This window comes from Miscanthus floridulus, chromosome 15, assembly GCF_019320115.1.
Source record: "Miscanthus floridulus cultivar M001 chromosome 15, ASM1932011v1, whole genome shotgun sequence".
In the NCBI taxonomy this organism is placed as follows: Eukaryota; Viridiplantae; Streptophyta; class Magnoliopsida; order Poales; family Poaceae; genus Miscanthus; species Miscanthus floridulus.
In genome coordinates, this window is record NC_089594.1 from 19,230,626 (window position 1) to 19,255,795 (window position 25,170).

A 25,170-nucleotide genomic window follows, 5' to 3' on the forward strand; every position below is an offset into this window, starting at 1 on the left:
ATCATACAAGCATGCTTTCCCACCGGCACATTTGGAAGCCCAGCCGGGAAAATTGTCTTTGACTTCAATGACATGCACACATGCTTTCACCTGGGAGAAATGGAGATGAATCTAATTCGCACATGGTGCCTGTAAGTCCTTGTCCTCCCGATATGATATGAATGTAATCTTTGAATTTTGTTGTAACTAACCCACGCCGTGATTAGTAAGATGCAAGTGCACATTGTCAAACAAATGCCAAGTGTGAAAGTCAGGTATGTAGACCCTCAAGCTATAGCCCAAACAAATTTTAATTACAATAAACGGTAGACACTGGATGCCAAAGAGCTAGCAGCTGCAAAGACTCTTCGGGAGAAAGAGCGCATCCGTAGTGCGAAGCTAAGGGAAGAGTCCCTTAAGGTTGCAGCATACATTGCCTTGGCTTTCAAAAATCTCCAACACCACTCTACTATATGGCTACCATACAACTTCGAGTAAGCTCAACTCTATACTTAAAGCTTTGTTCGATATATTTTATTCGATGCAAAAGGGCTTATCTAGTTCTATGATTAAATCCATGCAGCAACCACTGGATTTGTATAGCCGTCGATGCCAGGAGGAGCATGGCATGGGTCTTTGATTCATTAGATAAGGACACGGTGACATACTAAGACTTCATATCGATTCTCAAGACGTATACATATCGACAATCCTCATTAGCTTATATGTTTGTATACATACTTGTAACGTTCACTTTTGGATACTAACAAGTTGTATTTGCTAAAATAATTCGAACAGGGCATTTAGGTTCTATGTCACTAATCATCATGGAAGGCATGATCCAGCAAGGAAGAAAAAGCTGGCTATAAAAACACTGTGTGCGGTAAGTGTAACTTACTTCTTCAGTACTCCGTTACATGGCTGTCAAAAGCATTACTTAACATTTTCATATGCAAAACACACAGTGCCCCAAGCAGAAGCCTGGGAGTGTATATTGTGGATACTATATATGTTCTATACTGGGTAACATCGGTGCTTATAGGAGACACCCCTTAAGGGTAAGTTTGAACCTCTTCACCCGTAGTATAAAAACTTCGTAAATGGTATGAAATACTAAACCGAAACTTGTTTTCTTGTAGTGGAGAGAAGAGAAAGGAATCAAAAGAGACCCATACAAGGATGACCAACTCTTAGAGCTCGTTGGCGACCTTTGCAACTTCATATTGGACCAGATTGTACACGTCAGAGGCGCCTACCATGACCGAGAGTCTGAGTTAGGTACAAATCCTCAGTACCAACACCTTCGTGAGACTGAAAGGCTAGCTCTAGGACGTTGATAACAATGTGTATGGAATTTGTATATTTAATGATGGATTGTATATATTCTTGTGAATTGGACTTGTAATTGTAGTTTATAGAATACTCTTATGCTTGTAGTCACGGTCGCGGGGTGTTTGGCAACGCGAACGCTGGTCGCGAGGCGTTCGGCGACACGAACGCGGTTCGGAACGTTGGTCGCGGGGCGTTCGGCAACGCGAACGTGGTTCGAAACGTTGGTCATGGGACGTTCGGCAACACGATTTTGAATTGTAAATTTGAATTTTTTTGGCGGGAAAACGTACTGTAGGGGCGGTTCTAGATTGAACCGCCCCTACAAATACCTGTTTGTAGGGGCGGCTGGTACTACAGCCGCCCCTACAAATTGATTTGTAGGGGCGGCCTGGGAACCGCCCCTACAAATGTATGATTTGTAGAGACCCTTGCGTAGGGGCGGCTGGGCAAACCGCCCCTATAAAGGGTTACCAGCCACCCTTACAAATGCTTTTTGTAGTAGTGCCTCACTGTATGTATATCTTCCTTCTGATATCATGATGTTATATTGGGGTGATTGTTTGTAGTTAGCTCATCAAGAATAATCATTTTTTTTCATGAGCTTCCTGTATAGTTCATCTCCTATGGTGACCGAGCTTTTTAACGTTTGCTGTATTTTGTTGCTGCAGGGAGCTTTGGATGGTGGCCTGGATATTCCTCACAGTGAGAAGCGATTTGCTGGTTTCAAGAAGGATGACAAGCACCTGGATGCTGATATCCACCGCAGGTACATCTATGGTGCCCATGTTACTGACTACATAAAGGTGAGTTGTGCTTGCTGCTTATCACACCACATTTTCTTTTCCTTTATTCCCTTGTAAGTTTATTTCAGAAATTATTGACCGTCCTACATCACGACATTATTAGACTAGAGGCTGACTAATTTCTTCTGCTCTTTATGTCCCAGAACCTTGCTGAAGAGGAGCCAGAGAAGTACCAGCCTCACTTCAGTGAGTACATTCAGAAGGGAATTGAGGCTGAGGACATAGAAGCTCTGTACAAGAAGGTCCATGCTGCGATTGGTGCTGATCCTTCCATGGTCAAGTCAACCAAGCAGCCACCAAAGGAGCACAACAGGTATAGTAGCTACCCTCCTTATTTTTTATATCTATACGCTATATATGGTCACCATAATTCTATCGTTTGCTCTGCCCTTACCTTCTGTGTGTTTTCAGGTACAACCCCAACAAGCTGACATATGAGCAGAGGAAGGCGAGCCTCGTTGAAAGGCTCAACCAACTCAACTCCTCCACAGTTAAACCAAAGAATCTACTCACGTGTCTGCCTCTAAATTACATTAAAGAAAGGTTAATAACGAAGCTAGAAAGGAGGAACCTTATCTATATCCAAGTAACATTGAAATGATTTCAGGTATGTTACGGCTGCCAGGTTTTTAGTAGTGTGGCAGTTCTTAATCACCAGTGTTAGCTTACAGTGTTTTGTGTGCCCTTTAGGTTTTAGGGCACTGTTCTACAATTTGCGTTGTAAGTTCGTGATTACCACGCATAGAAAATGCTATGATTTCAAAAGTATGCATAGTACATGTGTCCTACACCATAGAAAAAAGGCTCCAGTCTTTCAGTTTTTGTGCATGACATATCTACATTAAACTCATAATATTGTTCCCATGCAGAGATTAAACATGTTTTTTACCTGCGCCTTAACCAGATGATTTGCCAGCGCGCGCGTAATGGACTAGTATATATAAGTAGCCATCGCTGTCCGCCGATGGAGCGCAGAAGCCTTCATCTCTCACCGGGAAAGCCGGGCCTGGCGCACAGGAGCCACCTCTGCCCGCCGACGGAGCGCAGAAGCCTCCATCCTCACCACCGGAAACCGGCACTTTGCCGAGTGCCGGAGGCTTTGCCGAGTGTATTTTATCGGGCACTCGGCAAAGACGGTCTTTGCCGAGTGCCGAATAAAATACACTCGGCAAAAAAAACACTCGACAAAATGCGTCTTTGCCGAGTGCCTTTTTTCTGGCACTCGGCAAAGATGTATTTTGCCGAGTGCTATTTTTCGGCACACGGCAAAATGTGTCTTTGCCGAGTGCCTTTTTTCTAGCACTCGACAAAGATGTATTTTGCCGAGTGCTATTTTTCGGCACACGGCAAAATGCGTCTTTGCCGAGTGCCTTTTTCTGGCACTCGGCAAAGATGTATTTTGCCGAGTGCCTTTGTTTTGGCACTCGGCAAAGAGGCATTTTGCCGTGTGTATTTTTTTTGGCCCTCGGCAAATCAGTTTTTCAAAGCAATTTTTGTGGCCCTAAATGAATTCAAATGAAAAACTTTTCAACTACAAAGTTGTATAACTTCTCAAGATCTACAAAGTTTATTTTGGTCATTTCTTCATTTGACAAAGCGACAATAACGTTGTTCATAAAATCTACATCTCTCATATCTCTCATTAGTTTCATGAAAGTAGAAGAGAGATATATAAGATTTGTGAACAATGTTACTACCACTATGTCGGATGAACAAATGACCAAAATAAACTTTGTAGATCTTGAGAAGTTATGAAATTTTGTAGTTGGCAACATTTTGATTTGAAATCATCTTGTCATGCAAAAACGACGTTTGAATTTGAAAATTTTAAAATTTGAATTTTTCAAAAGACCTCAGATGGAAAAACTTCCTAAATGAAAATTGTAGATCTCCAAAAGTTATGAAACTATGTAGTTGACAACTTTTTGATTTGAAATCATCTTATCATGCAAAACTATGTTTGAATCTCTCAAATTTGAAATTCAAATTTTTCAAACAACCTCGGATGGAAAAACTTCCTAAATGAAAATTGTAGATCTCGAAAAGTTATGAAACTTTGTAGTTGACCACTTTTTTATTTGAATTTGTTTAGGGCCTCAAACAAGCAATTTACTCTCGGTTTAGTATAATATATGAGGATAGATAATGGAATCTAGACACAAGTGACAGTGTAGTGCAGTGGTAGAGCAGCAGACACGTGAGGGAGATGTCGTGAGTTCGAATCCCGCCGGCCACGTTAGCCGCAAATTTAGCGCAAAAAATGCAGCGACTTCAATGGAGACAGGCGGGCGCTAGCCGGTGGCGGTCTCCCCCGAATTTTTTTTGAAATTTTTTGCTATTATTTTTGGGTTTTTTCGCATTTTTATTTTGCCGAGTGTAAAGGCTTTGCCGAGTGCTTTTCCGGCACTCGGCAAAGGCTTTACCGAGTGCCCGACAAAAAACACTCGGCAAAGTATGTTTGCCGACTAAAATTCGCCGAGTGTCGTTTGCCGAATATCGACACTCGACAAACCCTTTGCCGAGTATTTTTTAGGCTTTGCCGAGTGCCCCTGGCACTCGGCAAATATCCTGATTTCCCCCTCACCGGGAAAGCCAGACCTCTGCCCCAGCCTGCCTGCGGCGCGCAGGAGGCACCCCTGCCCAACAGTGGAGCGCAGAAGCATTCATCCCTCACAGGAGTCGGGTCTCCATCCCAGTCCAACCATGACGCATAGAAGCCTTCAATCCTCTCCGACACCGAGGCACCAAGGAGCCCAACCACGATCGACCCGGAGATTCAGGCGCAGGCATGGGCGCTGCTCCCTGACTTGGCAAAGGATTTGAACATGCTCAGGACTTTGAAGCGGACGGGTGCAGTTAGTACGGAGGGCAGCTCAGCCTTGTTTAGTTCCACCTCAACTTCCAAAAAGTTGCTACAGTACCTGTCACATCGAATGTTTGCGGCCCGTGCATGGAGCATTAAATGTAGACGAAAAGAAAAACTAATTGCACAGTTTGATGGGAAATTACGAGACGAACGTTTTGAGTCTAATTAGTCTATGTTTGAATACTATTTGCCAAATAAAAACGAACGTACTACAGTAGCCCCAAAATCCAAATTCTCACAACTAAACACGGCCTCAGCCATCAATCTTCACCCAAGCGGAGCTCACACAAACCCAGAGGCTACAACCACGAATCCCCAAGAAGATTTGGAGCTTCAATGCGCCCTCCTCCAATCCAGGATTCCGGCAAACCAGGGGTGTTTGATCCAGCTACTAAAATTTAGGAGATGTCGGGAGAATATTGCATAGGATGTTCGGATACTAATAAAAAAACAAATTACGTAATCCGTCTCCATGAGACGAATTTTTTAAGCCTAATTAATCCGTCATTATCACATGTTTACTGTAGCAAATATTGTCAAATCATGGACTAATTAGGCTCAAAAAATTCGTCTCGCAAATTAGTCACAAACTATGTAATTAATCTATATTTAATACTCCGTGCATGTGTCTAAACATCCGATGGGACAGCGACTAAAATTTAGGAGGGGCAACCAAACACCCCTAGAAAGGGAAAGAAGTGCTGAGGGGAGAAGGCATTCGTGGAGAGCAGTCTAAAACCAGCAACACTCAGGCTACTGCCCCTGCCTCAACGGTTAGTACCTCTACACACAAATCCCACTACTACAATAAACATTCGTAGGAGCGGCTAGAGATCGTTTGTAGAGGCGGCTCAGCCAATCGCCTCTACCATACCGTCTCTATAAATCATGTATTTGTATGGACGGTTCCCAGACCACCCTTACAAATCGATTTGTAGAAGCGGCTGGTGTTCCCAGCCGCCTCTAAAAATTAATTTATAGGGGCAGTCTGGGAACACCAGCCGCCTCTATAAATCGATTTGTAGGGCAGTCTGGGAACACCAGCCGTCTCTACAAATTGATTTATAGGGGCGGCTACAGTAGCAACCGGCCCTACATTACATTTTTCGCAAAAAAAATTTAAATTTACAATTCAAATTCGACCAGAACATATATTTTTCATGCACAACTCTATCATGACTTATCTTCTGCGATTGTACTGAAACTCAATGACAATACACATTTATTTATACCAGATTATAACAAATATTCCATAACAATACACGGTGCAAATTATTGTGCTTGCTGTTCATTTAAACTATGAGACCGCACATAGGTATATGAAAAGTAATGTGAAAATCAATCTTCGCTCGATGCAAGTAACACAAGAGAGAACAAGACACACCGCAGTAATTGATGGTATATCTGCTCGACCTGGAGAACCATGTAAGATGTGGTAAAAAAACTAAAAATCTGCATAAATTATGAGACTGCTATTATTGGATATTGGTTCTAATAGAACAAATACCTTTGGAAAAAGAGGTACGAGCTGATGAAAGATGTTACTATCTTGATAGAGTTCAAAGCATTCCAACACCTGACAGACAAGATAAATGGGAAGGCAAAATTTGGTACAAGCTACATATGTTTACCTTGTTCTACAAATGTAACGAGGGGTGGATCTATGGAAAAAAGGCAAGTAAACTGCACATAATAAATAGATCAGGCGCAACACTAACCTAACTAAATTAGTTGAGTTTGGGACGCAGTGGAGAGCGCTATAGAAATATGATTTACAACTGCAACGCCTATATCATTAAGAGGAAACGGTTAGATAAATAATAGTAATTCCCAGTGACATTTCTCGCTGCAAACCAGCATGTTCTTTTAAAGGGTTTTAAATTTTTTGCTGCGGCAATGGAAAAGGTAACATTTTTTTTGAAAGAAGACATGATTTTTAGAGGCTTCAGAAACATACCAATCAATAATTATCATGTTGGCCATTCCGTTCCCATCCTATCCATGACAAGGAGAACAAGGTAGGCAGGTTTGTTAGGCAATAGGCACCTGCATTGTGTAGGAGCAAGATGACAACCCAGAAAAAGAAAAAGGGTATGCAATAGCAGACAACAATACAATTGACTGAAAGTAAAGTCACTTCTAGAAGAGCATAGCTGCCCATAAAAGCAATGTTCACAGTAGCAATTGACATTGTGCATTTGTGTAACAGCACAATATCCATATTTTCACTTTCAACGGGGAGAACAATAATTAGCATACCTTTGGCCTCATCATACACCTGCAAGCAGAACTGTACATAGCATAAATAGCAAATCATCAATAGGATAATAGCCATGTCCTGTTCTAAGTGATCAGGCATGCTGATTTCAATAGAGAGATATGTAAAAATAATTTGGAAATCTACGTATCCACCTTGTAAGCTACTCTCTCCATTGCAAATTGTAAGACATTTTGGCTTTTTAGATACATAGATAGTAGATACATGACAAAAGTAATTTATGTAGAAAGGACAAAATGTCTGCATGTTTGTAACTCAAATATCAGTTAAGCTAAAGCGAAATAATTAACATGACGCTGACCACATCACAAGCAGCCCAGGTTGCAATGCAGTGCTTTATAACATGAACAACTTTTCCTTTAGTGATAAAGAATTGACCTTCTAAAAAAATAGTGCTAAAGAACTCGATAGATAAGCTGTGAATTTTGGCAGGGCATTCTTCCAATTTGGGGTAGCCTTCCTAACCTCTGCATGTACAGACGTATTTTTCGGAGCCTGCTCAGCCACCTAAGTGTGTGCGGTTTTAGTTTTCCTCTCACATAGATGATACACACACACATAGATAAATAAATAGATAAATGTGTGTGCGGTTTTAGTTTCCCTCTCACAGAGAGAACTACTCAAATATTTTAGAACAGAGGGGGTAATATGTCTGCGAACGAACTGAGCTCAAGCCAGCTTGTGTACCACGGATCACATGATCCACCACAGCGGTCAAGCAGGGTTCGACGGGAAGTGCATTAAGATCTCCGTTCTTTGTGCAAACAATGCTAATCATCAGGCCGGTGGCTTAGAATAGCCTCCATGAAAAATAAATCAATCATCTAGATGTATTCAAACCCAAAATCTAATAGGATTGAACTCGAATCCCCCAAAACCGAAGAGGAAAAGGGACAGAGGTGGGAAGAGGACGAGGGGAGGGAGAGGAATGGAGCCTCACCAGCAAGTATCGGGAGTGGACGAGCAGAAAAGATAAGCGAAAGAGGACGAACAGGGAGAGCAGCGGCGGTGGGTACCAGAGATGGCGGGGAAGCGGTAACCCTAGCGCTCCCGCGCGTGTCGCTGTCCACGACCGAGGCGTACGGAGGGGCCCAGAAGGCGAAGGATCCGGCCAACCAGGCGACAGATCTGGCCACCCAGCAGACGGATCCGGCCAAGGACGGGGATTCACCAGAGCGACATCCATCCGCGCCGCTGCGACGACGCGCCGAGGGAGTGGGTGCCCGCCCTGCACCCGTGCCCAACACCGGGTCCTGCCCGCGCGGGTGCGCCGCGCTCGCACCGCACCAGTGGCCACCGGCAGCTGTCGGGTCCCACCTATGCTGGTGCGGCTACCTCTCTCTGGGTGCTCTGCTCCGGGCCTTGGCTGCATCCTGTCGCTCCGGGTGGGCCCCTCTCCAAGCCTCCGCTCGCTGCGTGGGGGTGGGGACCGGATCTAGGGCCACCGTGGTCGGATTTGCCACCGGCCACCAGCCAGCACCCGTGCGCTGCCTCGGCCAGGGCTCCGCACCGCCACAGTGGAGGAAAGGAGGAGGGCGGGGGAGGTGAGGAGGAGGCCGGATCTGCGCGGGGAAGACAAGGAGGGTGGGGGAGGTGAGGAGGAGGCCGGATCTGCCACCGGCCACCAGCCAGCACCCGTGCGCTGCCTCGGCTGGGGCTCCGCGCCGCCGCAGTGGAGGCAAAGAGGAGGGCGGGGGAGGTGGGGAGAAGGCCGGATCTACACGAGGAAGGTGAGGAGGAGGGTGGAGGAGGCCGGATCTATGCGGGGAAGGCGAGGAGGAGGGCAGCGGAGGTGAGGAGGGCGTCGTGGTGTGGGAGGGAGCGAGCAGGTGGAGGCGGGGTGCGACCGTGCGAGTGAGCGACCCGAGGAGGAGAAAGGAGTCTGCGGCCTTTTGTACGTGCAGCGTTTGTAGAGGCGGCCGGTGATTGAGCCGCCTCTACACATCATAATACTGGAGGTGGCTGGTGAGTGAGCCGCCCCTACAAATCAGACCCATTTGTAGGGGTAGCTCGTATCACCAGCTGCCCCTGCTGTTCTATTTGTAGGGGCGGCTGGTCTCTGGGCTCCCGAGCACGCCACTGTAGGGGCGGCTCCATCACTAGCCGCCCCTACAAAAAAATTTATCCCATTGCTACAAATCTTTTTTCACGTAGTGTCCGATGCTGCTCTGAGAAATCATATCTTGGATGTTGAGGGAGGATGGGAACCAGCTAAGACATATCACCGAAGAAAATAGGATTAATAGGGGACGTCCATCCATGGCTCACATCGAGCTCGGGATAGATCGACGGGCTCTGTCTTCTTCAAGAGTAAGATGGAGAGCAGATGTTTTAATTGCTTTTCCCGAAATGACATCGCTCCCTCCTGTCACCGGCCTCCTGTTAGTTGATCTCCACCAACAGGCCGAACGGCCTATTGGGCCCTTGGATCTGCGCCTTGATCGGAGGCGCCCAACCCTAATATGGTTGGTGGGCCCCTATCGCACAGCACTATAAAAGATATGTGGGGATCATGGCTCGGACGACGAGGTTGACTGGAGCCGCTATAACCACCCACTGAGAAACCTAATCCGATCTAAAGTGAGTGCTGCCAGCGATGGGAAGCTCCTCCGACTCCGTCGTCACCTCTGCATCGCCCCTACAGTGTCACCACCAGGCCACTAGACCTTGCCTCCTCTCCACCGCGCCGAGCTCCTTCGACACCGGCGTACTCAAGGCTGCGACGCAACTGCGCCAAGGCGGTCTAGAGGAGCTCTAAGTAAGATGCTTACCCTAATCTATGGTTTAGAGGCACTCTGTTATCCTAACAATGGTACTAGAGCCAAGGTTAACTGTGTGTAGATCAGTATGGGGTAGAGTATTGAAAAGAAATAAAAAAGAACAAGGGTTCAATCCGTTTCAGATTGAAACCCTAACCCTAACTGGGTAAAAGAAAACAGAAAAGGGACCAGGGGTGGTGGATGTCACCCAACTCCCAGTCACCACCGCCACCGAGCGGGGAAAGATGCCGCACCGCCGTCCTCTCGGGCGCACGGCAAGAAAAGAACATCCGTGTTCGAATCAGAGAAGAGAAGAGATAGGGGTCTCGGCACTCCAAGCCAAACCCTAACCCACGCAAATAGCTCGGGGAAGAAGAATAGAACGCCACATAATCCCCAATCGGCAAAGAACCAAGAAGAAACAGACTAGAAAAGAAAAGAATTGAATTAGATCCCTTCGGATCCAAGAAGAACAGAGGGTTCGGTGTAACCCTAACCCTAATTGGGTGAAAGAAAGAAGACAAAGAGGGCTCGGCACACGATGCCGAACCCCAAAATCCATAGTCCCTCTGGGGAAGAAGAAGTGCCCATCCCGAAACCCTAACCCTAATTTTAACCCCATCCCCAAATCAGGTTAATCCCAGAAGAAAGAAGGGGAAAGGGAAAAGAGGAAGAGCCGTTTGGGCTTACCTCGCCGCTGCACAGTGTTGCTGCATCATCGGCGCGCGAGGAGAAGAAAGGGCCGAGCCGGGGAGCTGCTCGCCGGGCTCGGCTAAGGGGGCACCGCGGCCAGGCCGCTCGACGGCGGCGCGCTCACCCGCTGGGGAGCGCGCACGCCAACGAGGGGGCTGGCGACGGTGCCATCGCTCCACCGTTTCGCCTGCTCGCTTCGCTCGGTTGCGGCTGCGCTGCGCTGAGGAGAGAAACCAGAGCGGCGAAGAGAGAGAGAGCAAAGGAGAAAGTGATGTTAGGGTTTCAGGAGGAGGCCGGCGTCGGCGGTTTTTACTCACCCGATCTCACCGCTCGTCCGTCCGATTGAATCCAACGGCGCCGGTTGATTGGGTTGGCTTTCAGCCCAGGCGGGCGCGAGCGTCAGGCCATTTTCCCGGCCCAGGCCCAGGTTGTGGCCTGGGCGCGGGGGAGATCTCGGGACAGTGCGCGCGCGGGCGTGGGCCGTGGGCCGCTTTGTCGGTTGGGCCGAAAACAGTGATAGAAATGAATCAGTTTTCCTTTTTCTTTTTCCAGTAAATGTTTATTTCCTGGAAATTGATTAATGGCTTAAAGAAAATAGAAAAGAGATTTTTTCCATGTGGGTAAAATTCAAGAAATTGAGAGTTTTTCCGCTGTAAAAGAATGGAAATTGATTAGTGGCTTAAAGAAAATAGAAAAGAGATTTTTTCCCTGTGGGTAAAATTCAAGAAATTAAGAGTTTTTTCACTGCTAAAGAAATTATTTATTCTCCAGTTATTTTGAACCAACGTGATATTTAATTGGAGAAAAGGAGAGTTTTCCGCTACTAAAGAAATTGCTTATTCTCCAGTTATTTTGAACCAACGTGATATTTAATTAGAGAAAAAGAGATTTTAACTTGATTATGATGTTGTTATTTTCTGACCAACGTTGTTAATAACAATATCATGATTTTTAATGATTTATGCATTAATTCTATTTCTGCCCAACGGTGATGTAGAATTAGTGTATAAGAACATATGTAAATTTTAATGATTTATGCATTAATTCTATTTCTGCCCAACGGTGAAGTAGAATTAGTGTATAAGAACAGTTGTATGTCTTAATTTTGACCAATGTTGGAATCAAGGCATGCAATTATTGTTATTTTTATGTTTAAGAAAAAGATTGACCTAGCCTTCATCTTGGCTGAGATGGACTGGGTAGTCACCTCACCGTGTCCCACTGATCCTGTGGCACCGGTGAGGGAGACAAACGAGGCTGATGCCACTTAGGCAACTAAAGAGAGGGATTTTGAATCCCAAAAGATGTCATACGGCCTTGAGCATAGAAAGTGGGTCACTGCCAACAAGAAATATTTGGCTGTGATAAAGAACACGATTGAGCCTACAATTATGGGCTCAATCCCAGAGTGTGACACGATCACCGAGTACCTCGATAGAATAAAGAGTCAGTTCACTGGCTCTTCAAAGACATATGCTACCCAGCTGATAAAGCAGCTGGTGACAGAGAGTTACTCTGGAAATGGTGGCATAAGAGAGCTCACGATGCGTCGTCGAAATTATGGCACTATCGTTTATGCCATATTTTCGAGGGGGGAATAGAAAGACTAGTTAAGAATAATATTCTTCCTCCATTAGAGCTCTCAGATTTAGAACAATGCAGAGAATACATAAAGAAAAGTATGTAAAGAAAATTAAGAAAGATGTCAAACGAAGCGCAGGAATTTTACAGATTATTCACACAGACATCTGTGGTCAGTTTCCTGTAAAGAGTTTGGATGGTAATGATTCGTTCATAACATTCATAGATGATTACTCCCGTTATGTCTACATTTATCCAATCAAAGAAAGAACAGAAGCATTGGATAAATATAGATATTTAAGGCAAAAGTTGAAAACCAACGTAATTTAAAGATTAAGATAGTCAGGTCCGACCGTGGGGGGAGTACTATGGTCGGCATACCCCATATGGCCAAGTTCCTGGACCATTTGCAAGGTTCTTACAGTAGAATGGCAAAGTAGCCCAGTATTCTACACCGGGCGAACCTCAGTAGAATGGAGTAGCTGAAAGACGCAATTGTACCCTGATGGATATGGTGCGCAGTATGATAAGTTACTCCACCTTACAGTTGAGCTTGTGGATGGAGGCGTTAAAAACCGCCATTCACATTCTCAATAGAGTACCAAGTAAGTCGGTGCCCAAAACACCGTATGAGTTGTGGATAGGAAGAGTACCCTCACTAAACCACTTACGTGTGTGGGGGAGCCCTGCTGAGGCTAAAGTATTTAACCTAAATATTGGGAAGCTAGATCCCAAAACAGTAAGTTGCCATTTCATTGGCTACCCAGAAAAGTGAAAAGGTTTTCGTTTCTACTGTCCAGAGAGACATACAAAGTTTGTGAAAACAAGATATGTTGTCTTCCTAGAGGATGAATTGATGAGGGGGAGCATGGTATCTCGAGAAATTGACCTTGAAGAGAAGCAGGTGTGATTCATGAGCCAATTTTCTCACTACCTGCTGTCGCTGCACCGACAGTGCAAGATACTGTGGTGTCAGCACCTGTTGTTATTCCGCCTGTGCCAACAATGAATGACCATGAGGAACTTGTTCTTCAGGATCCTATAGAACCTATTGCCACACATGAGGGGGAGCAACAACAGCCTCAAACAGAAGATGTGCCAAATATGGAGGTTCCTAGAAGGTCTCAAAGAGTTAGGAAATCAGCTATTTCTACTAACAATGAAGTATACAACACTGAGGAATTTCAAATGGAGGATGATCCCACCTCATTTGAATAAGCCTTGAAAAGTGATCATTCATCAAAGTGGCTTGAGGCCATGGAAGATGAAATGAAATCTATGAATGCCAATAAAGTTTGGGACTTGAAGATAATTCCTAAAGGAGTGAATGCCAATAAAGTTTGGGACTTGAAGATAATTCCTAAAGGAGCCAAAACAGTAGGCTATAAATAGGTCTACAAAACAAAACTTGACTCCCAAGGGAATATAGAGAGATATAAAGTGCAACTTTTGGTAAAAGGCTTTACGCAAAGAGAAGGGATTGATTACAATGAGCCTTTTTCTCCAGTCTCATGTAAAGATTCCTTCAGAATCATAATGGCATTAGTGGCACATTACGATTTAGAATTACATCAGTTGGATGTAAAGACGGTATTTCTCAATGGAGACTTGGAGGAAAATGTTTACATGGCACAACCGAAGGGTTTTGCCATGGAAGGAAAAGAACGAATGGGATGTCGCCTAAAGAAATCCATTTATGGATTAAAATAAGTTTCAAGACAGTGGTACTTGAAGTTTGATCAGACAATAAGGAATTTTGGGTTTTAAAGAGAATGTAGAGGATAATTGTGTCTATGCAAAGTTTAAGAATGGGAAGTTTATCTTTCTTGTCCTATATGTGGATGATATCTTACTTGCTAGTAGTGATGTCAGTCTACTACTGGAGACAAAGAAGTTTTTGTCCTCAAAATTTGATATGAAAGATCTTGATGAAGCTTCGTTCATTCTAGGGATCGAGATTCACCAAGATAGAAGTAAAGGGGTATAAGAACTGTCACAAAAGGCATACATAGAAAAGATCTTAAAGAAATTATGTATGCACAAATGTAGTCCCTCACCTGCTCCTATAGTCAAGGACGACAGATATGGGGATTTTAAATGCCCCAGGAACCAATATGAGATCGATCAAGTGAAAGTGGTTCCATATGCTTCAGCTGTCGGAAGCTTGCAATATGCTCAAGCATGTACGTGCCCTGACTTGGCATTTGTTACCGGGTTACTTGGCAGATTCCAGAGCAATCCTGGAATAGAACACTGGAAATTAGTAAAGAAAGTCTTGCGTTGTTTGCAAGAAACGAAAAGCCTCATGATGACGTATAGAAGATCTGATTCACTCCATATAGTGGGATATTCAGATTCTGATTATGCGGGAGATGATAGAAAATCCATGTCTGAATATGTATTCACTCTCGCAAAGGGAGCTATTTCATGGAAAAGCTCAAAGCAAACCGTCACTACATCGTCTACAATGTATGACGGTTTGTAGCGTGTTATGGGGCAACGGGGCAGGTGAACTAGCTAAAGAAGTTCATACCCGGGTTTTGAAGGTGGTTGACGACATCTATAGACCACTTAAGTTATACTACGATAATAATCCGGCAGTATAGTATGCTCACAACAATAAGTCAAGTGGTGCTGCCAAACACATTGACATAAAGTATATTGTTGTGAAAGATAAAGTCCGGGATCATGTCATAAGTCTTGAGCATATAAGTATCGAAAAGATGCTCGCAGATCTGCTTACAAAAGGCTTACCACCCAACGTGTTCAGAGAACATGTAGCTAGCATGGGTTTAAGGGAAAGCCTAAAATTCCTGGACAAAAGAAGGCCCAAAAGTTAAGTATCTATTTCAGAACAGAGTGGGGTGTTGTAACTGTTAAATCTATCGGCAATTGACCGTGACGATGAAACATGCTCTATGCGCTAATCTGTAATGGAATGAACAAAAGTAAATGATATGAAATTGAAAGATGATATTGAGATCAAGGGGGAGAATGTTAGTTGATCTCCACCAATAGGCCCACCCTTGGATCTGCGCTCTGATCGGGGGCGCCCAACCCTAATATAGTTGGTGGGCCCCTGTCGTACAGCACTATAAAAGATATGTGGGGATCACGGCTCGGACAACGAGGTTGACTGGAGCCGCTGTAACCACCCACAGAGAAACCTAATCCGATCTAAAGTGAGTGCTGCTAGCGACGGGAAGCTCCTCCGACTCCGTCGTCACCTCTGCATCGCCCCTGCAGTGTCACCACGGCCGGGCCACTGGACCTCGCCTCCTCTCCACCGCGCCGAGCTCCTTCGACACCGGCGTACTCGAGGCTGCGGCGCAACTACGCCAGGGCGATCTAGAGGAACTCTAAGTAAGATGCTTACCCTGATCTACGGTTTAGAGGCACTCTGTTATCCTAACACCTCCAAGATGCTGGAAATGCTACCAGTCCGGGCACAGAGCTAAGGAGTGCTCTCTCAACTCACGGCGGCTCCAGTGTAAAAGAGAGATCCACCATGAGCAACGCCACCACGCCAACACTCACAAGCAGAGCTCAGGCCACAGTGGGCACAAGATCGACCACCGCTCCTTCGCGGAGGTGGTCAGAGGCAGGGAGGGCAAGGAGGAGGACCAGGGAGGCATGGCGGTGGCTCGGTACCCTGGCGACCCATAGGCCAGGCCCGCGCGCGGCTACTGCATAGTGTCGGCCACGGGTGACATCCGCCGGCGCCGGGACGAGCTCATCGGCAGGGCGGCGGTGTGCTGGTTCCCCGGCAACAGCCACAACACGAAGCCACACCACCACCTCGGGGACGCGCTCCGCAACCAGCTCGACATCCACCACGACGACGTCCAGGTGCTCAAGCACTTCCCCGAGCAGTTCCTGGTCATCTTCAACAACCCAAGGGACAGACAGCGTGTGGTGGACGTGGGCGTCCTCCTCGACAACGGCCGCTGCTTCCAGTTCGCAGCATGGAGTGAGCGCCGCTATGCCAACAACGTCAGCTGGGAGTTCCGCGTCAAGGTCCGCATCGAGGGCATCCCGGTGCACTGCTGGGCGGAGGAGGTGGCAACCAAGGCGCTCGGAAAGAGCTGCGCCATCCACTACCTGGAGGAGACGACCCGGAGGCGCCAGCGCACCAGGTCCTTCGACCTCTGGGCTTGGTGCTGTGACCCGTGCGACATCCCCACGGAGGTCCAGCTCACAGTCACCGAGCCGGACAGGGGACATCCACACCACGACGAGCCGGTCGACATCAAGCGGGGTCAAGTCTACATTCTGCGCAACCATCTGGAGGTGGTGGATGACCTCACCTTCCTGCAGGAGCCGGGGAGGATTGGGTGACCTGCAAACCGCAAGGCTCACCGTGTCTTCGACTGGGACTATGGCGTGCTGGACACGAAGGGGGAGCGCCTCCACGGGAGGCGTGCTGGCCACGACCGCGGCCGTGACATGGGGCCACGCCGGGATGACGACGACTACGATGGCAGGCGCAACCACGGCAACCGTCGTCACCGCAGCCTCTCCGCCTGGGCAAGGAACTCTTGCTGCAGGGGAGGCGCTGAGGATTGCATCAGCTCCAACAGGTGACGCGGCCGGGGTGAATCACCACCACGAAGGAACAGGCCGTCAGGTGGAGCCTACCAGGCGCCAGCCCAAGTCTGGAAGGTTAAGGAACACAAGAAAGAGAAGAAGGCAAAGAGGGTCTCCTTTGCAGACCCTATTGCAACTGAGATGAAGCCACCCCCCACCTCCCGCCCCCCCCCCCCCCCCCCCCCCCCCCCCCCCCCCCCCCCCCCCCCCCCCCCCCAAGCGCTCTATCACTGAAGACAGCATTATGCTTATCAAGGGTACTTCCTCCTCTCCAATCCAAATTGACGATACTGATCGTGTGGTCGCTGATTGTGTCATGTTGAATTCCTCATATACAGTGGCTAACAGCACCACCCTGAGCAGCAGCAAGGAGAAGGAAGGGGGACAGGATGGCCACACTACCAACAACTCCTTCACGAGTGAGCAATTCAATTTCTGTGACACTAGGGTAACTGAACCTGTAACAATGCCTCATGTTGTTAATTCTGATAATGCCTCTGCAGAGATGGCAGAACCTGAGGGGATGCAAGGCAAGCCCGCAAGCAGTGACTACTGTGGCATCACTCCAAGTGAGGAAACATCACCTCCTAATATTACTCCTAATGCTACTGATAGTTCTGCGTTTGAGGTTACTGCTAATTGCGCGTGTACAGACACAGCTACAACGCCTAATACAACTCCTATTTCATCTACAGAGCAGGAGGCAGGCAAGACAGCCGAGGAGGCACTGGCCGATCTGGGGATGGTACTCGGACATGGGATGCATGATGAGTCTGTAATCATAGAACAACCTAGGCCATCCCTAAACGCCAATCACTCATCACCTGTGCAAAAACCCAACCATAGAGCAAGAACTTCCGGTGGGAGATGAAAGTGATCCTGGTTAACCTGCTGGCCCTGGAGCCTTCGGCGGAAAACATGTATGAACAGGACTTGGGTAGATAACTGGGACCTGCTGGCATTGTTGCCTTCGGCCCTCCCCATCTGCGCTCTTTGGACCTCGGGAGAGAACCGCGGTCTGCTGGCTCTGTTGCCCTCGGCCACTCTCAGTCGTGAGCAAGTAGTAAGAATTATTCATTATGTCGGCTAAGAATTGTAACCTGCTGTGTTGGAATGTGAGAGGTTTGAACGACGGGGCTAAGCGCGCATCTGTTCGAAACCAAGTATTATCTACTGGTGCTACAATTGTTTGTCTACAGGAAACAAAAATCAGCACCTGGACACGTAGTCTATTAGTTGAGACAATCGGGGAAGAATTGGCGAACAACGTAGCGTTTCTGCCTTCCGTGGGTGCTAGCGGGTGCTAGCGGAGGAATACTTACTGCTGCATCCGATCGTTTTTTCAACATAAGCCAACCACACCTCGCCGCCCACATAGTATCGGCAACGATAACGATGCTAGCAGAAAATAAGACTTGTACCATAACCGGGGTCTACGGACCGCCTAGAGTGATGCGGATAAACTTTTGTTTCTCCAGGAGATCACGGATTTGCGCACACTTTGCCTACCAGCCTGGCTGGTGCTGGGAGACTTCAACTTAATCCTAAATGCGCAAGAGGAAAACAACGCACGTCTTAACCTGCCAATGATTAACAAATTCAGATCAACAGTAGACAATCTAGAACTCGCTAGGATTGATCTAAGGGGGAGGAAGTATACCTGGTGCAACGATTAGCAATCTCCAACAATGACAAGAATTGACCATTTCTTTGCATCCGCGGATTGGCTTGAATTGTTTCCAAGAACCGACCTCCGAGCGTTGGCCTCACTTGGCTCGGACCATAGCGCTTTATTTTTACAAGGGGATGTTAGCCTGGATTTTTACGTAGGTTTTAGATTTGAGACTCACTGGGCGCATAGACCAGGTTTCCTAGATACCATTAAAGAATCATGGATCAAACCGGTGAACATTCAAGACGCCATCCTTCGGCTCCATGTCAAAATGCTACGGACAACCAAAGCTCTAAAGAATTGGCGGCGAAAATCCCTCGGTGGTTGGAAATTGAGTTGGGCCATTCTAACTCTAACCCTGGCAAACTTAGAAAAGGCACAAGAAGAGAGATCTCTCACACAGGAAGAATGGGAGTTCAAGAAGTATCTCAAAACAAAATCCATGGGGATCGCAGCTATATACAGAAATCATGAGCTCGCCAACACTCAAGGCTAACTTGGATTCGGAAGGGAGACACACCAACACGCGTTTCTTCCAACTGCATGCAAACATGAGGAAAAAGAAATCATTCATTGCCACCCTCAATGGAGACTCGAGACCGGTCATCTCGCAGGAAAACAAATCGGCTCTGGCTTTCAATCATTTCTCAAACCTGGTGGGCTCTCCGAGTATAAGAACCAGAGCAATTAATTGGGAGGAGTTAGGCTATGAACACCATGATCTGGAGGATCTCGACGCACCCTTCACCTCGCAAGAAATTGAGGCTGTAATCAAAGATATGCCATCTGAAAAGGCGCCCGGTCCTGACGGATTTATAGGATGCTTCTACAAGAAATGTTGGCCAGTCATCAAAGACGATGTGATACAGGCGATCATGAGTTTTTCAATAACCAAACATCGAAACTACACCTGATCAACATTGCAAACATTGTTCTGTTGCCTAAAACCCAGGATGCAGCCGCGTTATCAGACTACAGACCTATAAGCCTAATCAACAGCTTTGTGAAAATCATTACGAAATTACTCGCAAACAGACTGGCACCTCACATGAATGACCCTATGTCTAACGCTCAGAATGCATTCATAAAGGAGAGGTGCATCCATGATAATTTTATCTATGCGCAACGGGTGATCCAACTACTACATAAGAGAAGGAAGCTGACCCTATTCATAAAATTAGACATATCCAAAGCATTCGATTCCATTGGATGGAGCTTCCTGCTAGAGGTACTTGAAAACTTGGGGTTCAGCACAAAATGGAGAGATTGGATCGCGGCTTTACTTGGCTAGGCAACCTCAAGAATTCTGATCAATGGTCAGCCGACGAAGGAGATAAGACATGAGAGGGGGCTCAGCAGGGGGACCCCCTTTCACCACTACTGTTCATCTTAGCTATTGACCCATTACAGCGCATCATCGAGGTCGCTGTGAATAGAGGCATTCTGAATCCAGTTTTACCAAGGGCAGCGAACCTTCGGTGTTCACTATATGCGGATGATGCGGCAATTTTTGCATCCCCCAGTAACCTAAAAATCGATCATTTACATAGAATCCTTAATTTCTTTGGAGAATGCTCGGGACTCAAAATCAACATCTCCAAAACAGAAATCTACCCGATCAAATTAGACACCAACACAGTCATGCAATTACTTCAAAACTTCCCTGGCAAAGTTTGCAACTTCCCTGGCAAATACCTCGGCCTCCCTCTCCATGTGCGGAAATTGAGGAAAATAGATGTGCAACCCCTTTTGGATAAAATTGGTGCAAGATTGCCAGGGTGGAAGGGGAGATTCTTATCTTCAACTGGGATACATTGGTAAAAACGGTGCTCTCCTCTCAACCAATCTACCACATGACGGTGTTCCCCTGAACTCAAATGGCTTATAAAAAGGATTGATCGAATGAGAAGAAGCTTTCTTTGGAGGGGAGAGACACCCGACAAGGTCTATGGAGGACATTCGATCGTCAACTGGACTACATCCTGTCGTCCCAAGATTAAGGGAGGGCTAGGAATTCTAGATTTGGAACGTTTCGCATGAGCGCTTCGCCTACGTTGGCTATGGTTCCAATGGCGCCAATAGGAAAGGGCATGGAACAAATTAGAACTACCATGTGATGGCTGGGACAGGGACCTCTTCGCAGCATTGACGATAGTAATGATCGGCGATGGCAAAACGGCCAAATTCTGGACTTCATCGTGGGTGCAAGGAATGGCGCCTAAGAGCTTTGCGCCAACCTTATTCAAGAAAGCCAAGAGGAAGAACGTCATGGTGCAAAAGGCAATACAGGACAATAAGTGGATTTCTCACATCACCCCAATCCTGTCAACTGCCAAAATTCAGGAATACGTCCGACTGTGGGAAGCTGTACAGCTTGACGCTAGTAGGGAGGACAGCATAATATGGCGCTGGACGGCAGATGGAGAGTATACATCCAAGAGTGCGTACCGCATTCAATTTGAAGGATCATACAGCAAGCTACGGATCATGCCGATACGGAAGGCTAGGGCTGAGCCGAAATGCAGATTTTTCGTGTGGACGTTGCTACATAAGAAGATCCCCACGGCAAACAATTTGATAAAGAGAAATTGTCCAAATGACCCTATATGCAAACTATGCGGAGTTGATCCAGAAAACCCCACACATTTGTGCAAGGGTTGTCCCTTCTCAAAACAAGTATGGTCCATCTTGAAAACTTGGTTTGGGCTCTCAGCAATCAACACAGTGGGAGACAATGGGTCGCTCCATGGTTACTGGCGCAGATGTAGGCTGCGGATAGATAAACCTCACAGGAAAACTTTGATGGCCTCATGATCTATTTTTGGTGGAACATATGGAAAGAGAGAAATAGAAGAACTTTCCAAAACAAAAGCTTGTAGCCAAGGGAGGTGGCATTCTTATGCAAGGAGGAGATTGATCAATTCCGATTGGCCACAAGACCAAATGCAGAAGCTCATCAGTAGCGTTTATTTTCGTCTGTTCCCTTTCTCTTTAAGAGTTCTATTGGTTTTGTTTTCTTTCCTCAGTAGAGTGGTTTGGTCTATATGCCTTTAGTAGAGTTGAGTCTGTTGTTGAGGTTGTAAAAACTTTGTAACACCCTTTTTTCCCTTTCTATCGTCTAATAAAAATCCGGCAAAAGCTTTTTGCCACCTTTCGAAAAAAAATATAGTACATAATTAATATCATTAGATAGATCATTAAATTTATTTTCATAATTAATTTATTTAGATATACAAATATAATGTTGCTAATACTTTCTATAAATCTAGTTAAACTTGAGAAAATTTGACTAGTACGAATACCACAACGACACTTAGAGATAGAGTGAGTAGTAATTAGTTCCTGGACCTATACGCACTACGTCTCTGTCCAGACCACAACAATTTCTATGACTTCCTGTCTCGATCAATAGGAATTCTTGGCCCATATCAGTGCATATTAGTTGTTGGTTGCTCGATCCATAGCTCCTAGTCAATTGTTTAATGTTGTGGTCTCCTCTCTCCCAACGTTCTATATGATCAAGCAGATTGACAAGTTTAGAAAACACTGGAGACGAGATGACTTAAATGCAAAATGGCCTCTTAAGGCGGCTTGGGAAATGATGTGCATGCCAAAGGATGAAGGTGGTCTATAGGTGACTAACTTGAAATCTCACAACGAAGCCTTAATGATGAAAAATCCTCACAAATTTTAAAGTAAGCTGGACATCACTTGGGTGAACATTAGTTGGAAAAAACTCTACCCAAATGTAAGGCTAGCAAATCATGTGAAAAAAGACTATTTCCGTTGGAGGGATAATCTGAAATTGTTGGACACCTTTAATGTAACATATATACCAGTTTTTTATGTAATACAAAAATATGAACTTTCAAAAAAAAATCTCTAATATGTGTGTCATGTAGTTGTTAGGTCAAACCTAATTCAAAAGTTTTCTCTTCTCACCCTGTTTTCAAAATCATGACTTCTGTTGACGTTGAAAAAAATGAACGTGGCGCGTGCGCGCCAGCCTCGCTGCCAGCACAGCAAGCCGGGAGAAACCACGTGGAGCAGATCCCGAGATCTCCCAGGACTTCGGAAACACAGGACCGGATGGTCGTGGCCTGAGACGTGCTAATCAATTTGACCCTATAATTGACAAGGAGAAGAGATTGATCAGTAATTTAAGGTGGAACATATCGGCGTTGCTCCAGATAGTTCCAAATGTACGGCTAAATAGCCGATGAGATAGGGCTATTGACTAAAGAGTCGATATCCAACATGTTCAGGATGCAGAGTGAATAAAATAAACATTATCGGCAATTATCATATATTAATTATGTAGATCTTAACGGTCGATGATCATGAAAACATGCAAAAGCGGAAAGAATAGATGTGAAGGCATTTATATTGATTGAGAATCATACTAGCTTTTGACCAAGACAAAAACAAGTACAATCATTAAAATAGGCAATGTATCCTCAATAAGCAAGTTATCGGCTAAATAGCCGATTCCGGAGATTATGTTGTATAACATGAAAATACTCATCTATTGGGTATAAATAAATCTACGAACTGACTAAACTCAATCTACTGTAATGTCAACAAGTCAAGTCAGCTGATGCAGCATTGACAAGAGGACCCTAGATTAGAGGCTAGCAATCAGAAAATCTACTCATATTTCAATAGAATCGTGAAGATCGTACACGTGGAAGCTCGGACTATCGGCAAAGCAGCCCAAGTGTATGAAGATAAACTCATAACATGCAAGCAATCAACCGTTAGATATAAATAAATCTATAAACTGACTAAACTTAATCTATTGTACTGTCAACATGTCGAGTCCGTTGATGCAACATTGACAGTAAGACCCTAGATCAGAAGCTAGCAATTGGTAAATCTATTCATATTTAATAGAGTCATGAAAACATGTTATGATTGTGGAAGCACGTACAAACATAGCATATAGTCAGAGGCTATGTTTGACCATAAGCTAACTTGTCAATTGATAATTTTTTATCTATAGTGCTAACAGTGGGGGTCGACCGGATCAATGACAGCCATAATAACAGTTCTAGACTAAATTTCATCAACTAACAAGCTTACTTAAGATCAAACATGCCTTGACCACATGCTATCTTCGATCAAGATTGGAATAAAACGACTAATCTAGCCGAAACCATTGTCGAAGTGAGATATAGGCGAGATAAAGCAACAAGACGATAGTTTGATAAGATATAAAGCCGATCCATTTCGATCTTAATCGGGTAAGGGATGATGTTGTTACAAATAGTAAAAATACCAATTATAACAAGATCTATAACTAGCAAATCTACTAAAACAGTAAGGAAACCCTACTAGTCTTAATAGATTTAACCGATAACTAATTCGTATCAAGATTTGTAAGAGGTCGGCCGGACCGATGCATCCTTACAAATATTGATAAGAATCGATAAATAACTTGTATCAGGAATTGCAAGAGGTCGGCCGAACCGATGCAGCCTTACAATTACTGATAAAAGTTGATAACTAACTTATACCAAAGCTTACAAGAGGTCAACCGGACCGATGCAACCTTATAAACAAAAGTATAAGTCGTGACGGTACTCATAAACAAATCGGAGGTCGGCTGAACCGATACAGCCTTACTTGCCCGAAGAACTCACCGAGATCTATTCTACTCCTACTCTTAGGGTTGGCGTAAGCCAAAAAGTAAAAGGTACGAGTTTTGTGTTTGATCGAAGAATGTCCATTACAATAGCCAGGGTTAAATATTTATACTCTAGGCTCGATTATGAATCCTGGTCGAACAAGACCAATTACAAAATCTGGAAAAGAAGACAAAACATCCTAAATTAAGATAACTTGGACTCCAATCTTTCCATTCTATGAAGTCCATCGTGTCTTCTTGCTTCTGATAACCGCCATCTTCCACCGGTAGAGCCCACTCTCAAGATGATGACGTCATGAAATTAAGCCGATTTCAATAGTGTCTCAGCCAGCTGATTTCACATACATTTCGGCATTCCCCAATAAATCTTGAAATCCGGAGTCCTAGTATCGATCCAAATTTTGGTGTCAATAACTTCAAAATTGTTTTTGCAACATGCCACTCGTCATGAAGTTGACTAAGTCAACAACATGACGAGAGGTACTTTCAAAATAAAATGGTTTTTGGAAAATAAATTTGATTGAATTTTAGCCGCATTTGAATTCAATGTGACACCACACGTGACATTGATGTCCCATAGTGAAGCCGGTGAAGGACAGTCAGAAGAAAGATGTCCCGAAAGCGTCCACCGCTTCCACCACCGTTGCCAATCAAGCAACGACAATGGATCTAAGCGTCATTTGGCATCGGTCTGTTGCCACATAGGCGTAGATTCAATCCCTCGTTGATAGTGGCGTCCTATCACTCTAATCGCTTTCTGGATGGAAGTCCGCACAAGGAGAGATGATCCCCTCCCCCAATGTATATTTGGGTCCCTAAATAATTTTAAATAATAAAGCTATCAACTATCAGCCCGTTCGGCTGGGCTCGCTGACTGACCAGCCCCCTCACGCGGGCACTGTTCACATGAACCAGCCAGAACGGTATTTTTCTCTCACACAAACCAGCCAGCAGTACTTCCTCACGAACTAGC

The 25,170-nt window shown here is 45.4% G+C and overlaps 1 long non-coding RNA gene across 1 annotated transcript; it reads left to right on the top strand.

Annotated features, from left to right (window-relative positions):
- Positions 1 to 17,247: 17,247 nt before the first annotated feature.
- On the top strand, positions 17,248 to 17,895 carry LOC136507879 (uncharacterized). Its single transcript, XR_010771770.1, has 3 exons — positions 17,248 to 17,297; positions 17,382 to 17,447; positions 17,574 to 17,895. It is a non-coding gene; the product is annotated as an uncharacterized lncRNA (long non-coding RNA).
- The last annotated feature ends 7,275 nt before the right edge of the window (positions 17,896 to 25,170 follow it).